Genomic DNA, 9,538 nt, shown 5'->3' on the forward strand with positions numbered 1-9,538 from the left:
GTTGCCTTGTCAAGGCTATTGGTCAAGGCAAGACTGGCCAACCCATGGGTGGAGTTTAGCCAGGGACCGTTTCAGACAGATATTTGCATTGAGATAGTGTGGGGAAGGGGCCCCCAAGAGGATACTGCTGCTTAATTTTTTTATAGCCTTTGCCTTGTTCCGATTCAATCATTCCAATTTTTCTCTAATTTATTCTTCCCTTTAGCTAGTTTCCTTCTCCCACCATAGAAGATACCAGGACTTCTTTTGTCAGCCTTTTTTACCTTCTTGTCTCTAGCTCCAGTGAGGCCTGGAGATTAAAGTTCAAGCATGTACCAATTTTTGAAAAGTTCGGGGATTGTGACATGTGTTTTAGGCATAGGTCCAGGATTTTTGATGGGACAAGTCTTAGTCTCATTTAGTAAGCATTGGTTTCCAAAGAAGAAGTGCTATACTTATCTTTGAAAATACTCTCTGTGGTTTTAGGCCATTATCTCTTAAGTTCTCATTAGTGTAGTGAAAAAAAAATCATATAAAGCAACGGTTTCAGTGCAGGAATAGATTAATGTTATGTAATATAATATAATACTTAATCCTTACTTCAGTATCTACTTCTCTGTACCTATTTGAAATAAATCATGTGTGTTTCATCTCAGCAAAGGTATTTTTTTTTTTCATATTCAGGTATGTATGTAGGCACCCGATGATGTGTATTTATCACTGGATAAGTGTGTGTGCTGGCTGATGACCCAGGTTTTTGGTGTAGCTCTTCTGTGTTCAGTAAAGATGATGGTAGAATGTTCTTTGGCAGGTACTATGGCTTAGAATTAATTATCTTGTATAAATGCTAGGTTCAGTTCTCAGGGAATCTTATTCTAAGACATAAGACATGTAATTGCATGGAAAACAACTCTAAAGAGGCAGGGACTGCTTTAATTGACTAATAGGCCACACATTGTGACAGTTGGGATGTCACTTTAGTTTAGACATCTTTATCTGTAACTCAGTGCTATTTCTGACATATTGACCACTGAACATGGCAGGAAGTATTCATGGTGTTTTTTCCTTTATTTTTTCTTTTGGATTTTTGTTTCTTGGTGGGTTTGGTTTTGCTTTTGTTTTTTCTCTGAAAGTGATCCATGACCTTGGTAGATTATGATGTCAGAAACTCTGGAAATCTGTTTTATTGGACGGGAGGTCTACCTCCCCTAACCTATCAGATTAATACTAATTATAATAATATTGGTGGAATCCTTTCAGCCTTCATAATCTTGTGTAAAGCTTATATCTACTCAAAGTGTGAGACGGCTAAAAGACCAGAAAGATACATGTTAACCCATGCAGCAAAGCTGCACATATTGCACTTGTTCTTTGGAAGTTAAAATAAAAGTTGAATAAAAAAGGAAAGAAAAAGATTTGTCAACATATCAGTATCTTCCAGTTATTCACATAATAATAAGTGACTTCTCTCAATCCAAGGGTGGGTGAGAAAGATTTTTATTGGTATGCAGGTACAGATTACAGAGACTGAGGTGAATCCAAATTAGGGTCTCTTTAAGACAGGAGATCTGTGAGATGGGTAGATGGGTGTGTATAGATCTTTGACCATATCTGGGAATCTGGTTGGGTTCCATTTGTAGAGCCTGACCTTGAAGAATGTCTCAGAGACTGGTGTCTAAGCCCACTAAGGCTTAAACAAGTGAATCTTTTGAATCTGTTTTTGTTGCTGTTGTTGTTGTTGTTGTTTTGAGATGGAGTCTTGTTCTGTCATCCAGGCTGGAGTGCAGTGGTGTGATCTCAGCTCACTGCAACTCCCACCTTCCAGGTTCAAGCATTTCTCCTGCCTCAGCCTCCTGAGTAGCTGGGATTACAGGCACTTACCATCATGCCCGGCTAATTTTTGTGTTTTTGTAGAGACGGGGTTTCACCATGTTGGCCAGGTTGGTCTTGAACTCTTGACCTCAGGTGATCTGTCTGCCTTGGCCTCCCAAAGTGGTGGGATTACAGGCGTGAGCCACCGCTCCTAGCCTCTAAACAAGTGAATCTTAATTGCTTCTCCTCAGACTAAGGAATATCTAGGATCCCTCCTGTTTTCAAACAACTTCCCCCTTTATCCAGAAACCAAGGCAGTGATGCAGTGATCTAAAAGTCACATATAAACCCTTATTTCCTCTTATGCTTTTGAGGCAATATCTTTTAAGAGTTTATTGATTTGTCCTTGTCCATAACTGTCTTATTCCTCAATTTTTCCTGTATCATTGCTTCTGACATTGATTAAATCCTCACTGATAAAACTGTTTCTTTATACCAGCAATTTCAAGTGTTTTCAAGCATTCATTCCCATGTATTTTCAAACATTTGTTCAACAAATATCTGCTTAATAAATGTCATAATTTTTAAAGTACTAGGCATTTAAGTTAAATAAGTCAGAGAATAAAGTTTTCCTCTGAAGATTGTAATCTAGGTAGAACATACATAAAATTAATAAGTTATACAGCAAAATAATTTCAGATATTATATACTAAGAAGAAAATTAAGGAGAAAGTATTCCAACAGAGGCAAAATGACAAGAAGGAATCTGCCATGGGAAGGCATTGCCAAATAAAGTTTAGAAGCTGAAATAGTAAATTTAAAGCTCTGAAGCAGAAGAAAACAAACTCCTGCTGTGCCAGAGAGATAGATAAAGAACCAGTGCCGTTGGTATGTGAATAGTAAAGTGGAGAATAGCAGGTGGTATTTTTTTCAGGGAAGCATAAACCTGATGACAAAAACTTGTCTTCAGTGGTAGGGAGTGAGAAGGCATTATAGAATTTTAACTCTGGTAATGACATAGTCTCTAAGCAATCCGTACAATTGGCTGGATTACTATTCTAAGCATGACCTGTTTATCACAACTGTTTTGCTTAAAAAGCCCTTATTGCCTGCGGACAAAAATTAGTTATTCTTACAACTATTAAAAATCTTGTCATGCAGATGTGTGTGTGTGTGTGTGTGTGTGTATTCATTATGAATTTGCTTTCAATTAATTTACATTGAATTGGCAATATTTAAATCTAGATATAGCTCCCTAAGGGGTAAAGAGTGTATCCACTGCCCACCCCCCAACATCACCATCCTTGACTCCTTGATATCAAAGGGCAGTATAGTTTTGGGGGACAAGAAAGAGAGAGAAAAAAGAGATTGATTAAAAATGCATATTACTGACAAATTAGAGGATAATGACAGATGGGAGGCAGCAGAACTAGATTGCAGCTCCCACTGGGACGCACAGAGCAGCATGTAAAGTCTCACATCATGAACTTTTGTTGCAGAAACACATGCAGAAACAAATCAGGAAAGTTGAGAGAACCCACAGATCCTCCGAAAGAAGCAGATTGGTCCTGCAAGACCTGGGAAACACCCCAAATATTGTGAGTGCCCAAACTGTGGAAGTGGGAATGGGGGACCATCCACTCCCAAACACACATCCTCACTGGGGAACTTGAAGGTCTAGACCACAGGAGAAGATTCTGACCTTACCTGGAGCTGAGTCAATTTAGAGGGCCAAGCAAAATACATGGGTAGAGGAAGCAGCAGGAAAAGCCCTGTGGGCTTTCTGGGTCCCTTAGGAAGCCATTTCTGCCTTGCCTCACAGGGATCCTTTGGGAGGGCTGCCAGAGGAACTGGGAAAAGATGACAGGAAAAAGGAAATCTCCACCTGGCCAGAACTCGGGGCTGGGCAGTGAGGGGTTGGTGGGGGGCATGAATTTCGTGTGCAGACTCCACAGGCAGGGAAGTAGGACAGCCCTACTTGCTTTCACAGCTGGTAGCCTGGGGCAAGTTCTCAGCCTTGCTCACTGACTGCATGGAAACAGACTCCTGCTATTGCGGGGGAGGGTGCACGCTGGAAGTGAGACCAACTTTTTGGGTTGCTTGGGAGCTGGTTGAGTCACGTGACTGCTTGCTTTCTCCCACTTTCCTGACGACCTGTATGACACAGCAGAGGCAGCCATAATCGTCCTAGGAGCATAAATCCATTGACCTGGAAACTACACCCCCATCCCCCACAGTAACCACAGAAGGACCTGCCCAAGGAGACTCTGAGCTCAGACACGACTAGTCCTGCCCCCACCTGATGGTCCTTCCTTATTCACCCTGGTAGCTGAAGACAAAGGGCATATATTTTTGGGAGTTCTAGGGCACCCCCGTCCCCCCAACCACCACCACCTGACTGCCTCTACTAATGCTCTCTAGAAAGTGCCACCTCCTGGCAGGAGGCCAACCAGCACAAAAATAGTGCATTGAACAACCAAAAGTAAGGATCCTCACAGAGTCCATTTCATCCTCTGCCACCTCCATTGGAGCAGGTGGTTGTATCTATGGCTGAGAGACCCATAGATGGTTCATGTCACAAGACTCTGTGCAGACAAACTCCAGTATCAACCCGGAGTCGGGTAGACCTGATGGGTGGCTACATCCAGAAGAGAAATAACAATCACTACAGTTTGGCTCTCAGGAAGCCACATCACTAGAAAAAGGGGGACTGTGCTACATCAAGGGAACACCTCATGGGACAAAAGAATCTGAACAACAGCCTTGAGGCCTAGACTTTCCCTCTCACAGAGCCTACCCAAATGAGAAGGAACCGGAAAGCTAACTCTGGTAATATGGAAAACAAGGTTCTTTAACACCCCCCAAAAAATCACACTAGCTCACCAACAATGCATACAAACCAAGAAGAAATCCCTGATTTACCTGAAAAATAATTCAGAAGGTCAGTTATTAAGCTAATCAAGGAGGCATCAAAGGAAGGTGAAGTCCAATTTTAAAAAAATCAAAAATATGCTTCAAGAAATAAGGGGAGAAATCTTCAGTGAAATAGATAGCATAAATAAAAAACAATCAAAACTTCAGGAAACAATGGATGAATGGATGCACTTATAGAAATGCAAAATGCTCTAGAAAGTCTCAGCAATAGAATCAAGCAAACAGAAGAAATTCAGAGCTTGAAGACAAGGTTTTTGAATTAATCCAGTCCAACAAAGACAAAGAAAAAAGAATAAGAAAATATGATCAAAGCCTCCAAGAAATCTGGGATTATGTTAAACAATCAAACCTAAGAATAATCAGCATTCCTGAGAAAGAAATCTAAAAGTTTGGAAAACTTATCCGGGGAAATAATCAAGGAAAACGTCCCACACCTTGCTAGAGACCTAGACATCCAAATACAAGAAGCTCAATAAACACCTGGGAAATTCATCACAAAAAGATCATTGCCTAGGTACATTGTCATCAGAGTATCTAAAGTTAACTAAAGACAAAGAGAATCTTAAGAGCTGTGAGCCAAAAGTACCCGGAAACCTGTGAAAGAAAATCTATCAGATTAAGAGCAGATTTCTCAGCAGAAACCGTATAAGCTAGAAGTGAATAGGGCCCTATCTTCAGCCTTCTTAAACAAAACAATTGTCAGCCAAGAATTTTGTATTCAGTGAAACTAAACTTCATAAATGAAGAAAATATACAGTGTTTTTCAGAAAAACAAATGCTGAGAAAATTCGTCACTACCAAGCCAACACTATAAGAACTGATAAAAAGAGCTCTAAATCTCAAAACAAACCCTGGAAGCACATCAAAACAGAACCTCTTTAAAGCATAAACCCCATAGGACATATACAACAAAAATACAGATTAAAAAGGTATATACGCAACAAATAGCATGAAGAATGGAATAGTACCTCACACCTCAATACTGATGTTGAATGTAGACTAAATGCTCCACTTAAAATATACAGAATTACAGAATGAATAAGAATTCACCAACCAATTATCTGCCATCTTCAAGAGACTCACCTAACACATAAGGACTCACATAAACTTAAGGTAAAGGGGTGGAAAATGACATTCCACACAAATGGACACCAAAAATGAGCAGGAGCAGCTATTCTCGTGTCAGACAAAACAAACTTTAAAGAAACAGCAGTTAAAAAAGACAAACAGGGACATTATGTAATGATAAAAGGCCTTGTCTAATGGGAGAATATTACAGTTCTTAATATATATGCATCTAATACTGGAGAACTCAAATTTATAGAACAATTACTGCTAGACCTAAGAAATGAGATAGACAGCAACACAGTAATAGTGGGGACTTCAATACTCCACTGACTGCACTAGGCAGGTCATCAAGACAGAAAGTGTACAAAGAAACAATGAATTTAAACTATATCCTGGAACAAAAGGACTTAACAGATATTTACAGGACATTCTACCCAACAACTGCAGAATATACATTATATTCATCAGCACATGGAACTTTCTCCAAGACAGGCCATACGGTATGCCACAAAACAAGCCTCAATACATTTTTAAAAATTGAAATTATACCAAGCACTCTCTCAGACCACAGCAGAATAAAGTTGGAAATCAACTACAAAAGGAACCTTCAAAACCATGCAAACACCTGGAAATTAAAAAACCTGCTCCTGAATGATCATTGGGTCAACAACGAAATCAAGATGGAAATTTAAAAATTATTTGCTTTGAAAACTGGCACAAGACAAGGATTCCCTCTCTCCACTCTTACTCAACATAGTGTTGGAATATCTGGCCAGGGCAATCAGGCAAGAGAAAGAAATAAGGGTATTCAAATAGGAAGAGAGGAAGTTAACTTGTCTCTGTTTGCAGATGACATGATTGCATACTTAGAAGACCCCGTCGTCTCAGCCCCAAATATTAAGCTGACAAATAGCTTCAGCAAATTCTCAAGACACAAAATCAATGTGCAAAAATCACAAGCATTCCTATATGCCAACAATAGACAGAGAGGGAAATCATGAGTGAACTCCCATTCACAATTGCTGCAAAGAGAATAAAACACCTAGAAATACAACTTATAAGGGATGTGAAGAACTTCTTCAAGGACAACTACAAACCACTGCTCAAGGAAATAAGAAAGGATACAAACAAATGGAAAAATATTCCATGCTCATAGATAGGAAGAATCAATATCATTAAAATGACCATACTGCCCAAAGTAATTTATAGATTCAATGCTATCCCTATCAAGCTACCACTGACTTTTTTCAAAGAATTAGAAAAAACTGCTTTAAATTTCATATGTAATCAAAAAAGAGCTCATATAGCCAATATAATCCTAAACAAAAAGAACAAAGCTGGAGGCATGATGCTCCCTACAGTAAAAGAAAACAGCATGGTACTGGTACTAAAACAGATATATAGACCAACAGAACAGAACAGAAGCCTCAAAAATAATGCCACACATCTATAACCATCTGATCTTTGAAAACATCACAAAAACAAGCAATGGGGAAAGAATTTCCTGTTTAATAAATGGTGTTGGAAAAACTGGCTAGCAATATGCAGAAAACTGAAACTGGACCCCTTCCTTATGCCTTATACAAAAATTAACTCAAGGTGGATTAAAGACTTAAATGTGAGACCTAAAACCATAAAAACCCTAGAAGAAAACTTAGGCAATACCATTCAGGACATAGGCATGGGCAAATACTTCATGACTAAAACATCAAAAGCAATGACAACAAAGGCCAAAATTGACATATAGGATCTAACTAAACTAAAGAACTTCTGCACAGCAAAAGAAACTATCATCAGAGTGAACAGGCAACCTACAGAATGGGAGAAAATTTTTGCAATCTATCCATCTGACCAAGGGCCAATATCCAAAATCTACAAAGAACTTCAACAAATTTACAAGAATAAAACTAACAACCCCATCAAAAAGTGGACAAAGGATATGAACAGATGCTTCTCTAAAGAAGCCATTTATGTGGCCAACAAACACATGAAAAAAACTCATCATCACTGGTCATTAGAGAAAAGCAAATCAAAACCACAATGAGATACCATCTCATGCCAGTTAGAATGACAATCTTTAAAAAGTCAGGAAACAACAGGTGCTGTAGAGGATGTGAAGGAATAGGAACACTTTTACACTATTGATGGGTGTGTAAATAGGTTCAAACATTGTGGAAGACAGTGTGATGATTCCTCAAGGATCTAGAACCAGAAATACTGTTTGACCCAGCAATCCCATTATTGGGTATATATCCAAAGAATTATAAATCATTCTACTATAAAGACACATGCACATGTATGTTTATTGCAGCACTATTCACAATAGCAAATACTTGGAACCAACCCAAATGGCCAGCAATGATAGAATGGATAAGAAAATGTGGAACATTATACACCACAGAATACTATACAGCCATAAAAAAGGATGAGTTCATGTCTTTGCAGGGACATGGATGAAGCTGGAGACCATCATTCTGAACAAACTAACACAGGAACAGAAAAACCAAACACCTCATGTTCTCACTCATAAGTGGGAGTTGAACAGTGAGAACACATGGACACAGGGAGGGGAATATCACATACCAGGGCCTGTCAGGAGGTGGGGGACTAGGAGAGGGATAGCATTAAAAGAAATACCTAAAGTAGATGACAGGTTGATGGGTGCAGCAAACCACCACGGCATGTCTATACCTATGTAACAAACCTGCATGTTCTGCACATGTATCCCAGGACTTAAAGTATAATAACACCACAATTATTTGAACTGACCAACAATAGTGACACAACCTATCAAAACCTCTAGGATACAGCAAAGGTGGTGCTAAAAGGAAAGTTCATAGCCCTAAATGTCAATGTCAGAGTCCGAAAGAGCACAAGCAGACAATATAAGGTCACACCTCAAGGAACTAGAGAAACAAAAAACAAACAGAACCAAAACCCAGCAAAAGAAAGGGAATAACCAAGATAAAAGGAGAACTAAATGAAATTAAAACAACTACAAAAAAATACAAAAGCTACATTCAATAAAAAGCTGGTTCCTTGAAAAGATAAATAAATCTGATAGACCATTAGCAAGATTATCCAAGAAAAGAAGAGAAAAGTCCAAATAAGCTCAATTAAAAATGAAACGGGAGATATTACTACTGATACCACAGAAATACAAAAGATTATTCAAGGCTACTATGAACACCTTTACCTGCATAAACTAGAAAACCTAAAGGAGATGGATGAATTCCTGGAAACATACAGCACTCTAGCTTAAATCAGGAAGAATTAGATACCCTGAACAGACCAGTAATAAGCAGCAAGATTGAAATTATAATAAAAAGTTACCAACAACAAAAAAGTCCAGGACCAGAGAGATTCACAGCTGAATTCTACCAGACATTCAAAGAAGAATTGATATCAATTCTATTGACACTATTCTATAAGATAGAGAAAGAGAGAATCCTCCCTAAATCATTCTATGAAGCCAGTATCACCTTAATACCAAAACTGGGAAATAACATAACCAAAAACAACAACAACAACAAAAGACTGCAGACCAATATCCCTGATGATCATAGCTGCTAACATCCTTGACAAAATACTAGCTAAAAGCATCCGACAACATATCAAAACCCAGGATCAAGTGTGTTTCATACAAGGGATGCAGGAATGGTTTAACATATGCAAGTCAATAAATGTGATACACAACAAAAACAAAATTGGAGACAAAAATCACATGATTATCTCAATAGCCACA

This window comes from Mandrillus leucophaeus, unplaced genomic scaffold (assembly GCF_000951045.1).
Source record: "Mandrillus leucophaeus isolate KB7577 unplaced genomic scaffold, Mleu.le_1.0 Scaffold1518, whole genome shotgun sequence".
NCBI classification, from domain to species: Eukaryota; Metazoa; Chordata; class Mammalia; order Primates; family Cercopithecidae; genus Mandrillus; species Mandrillus leucophaeus.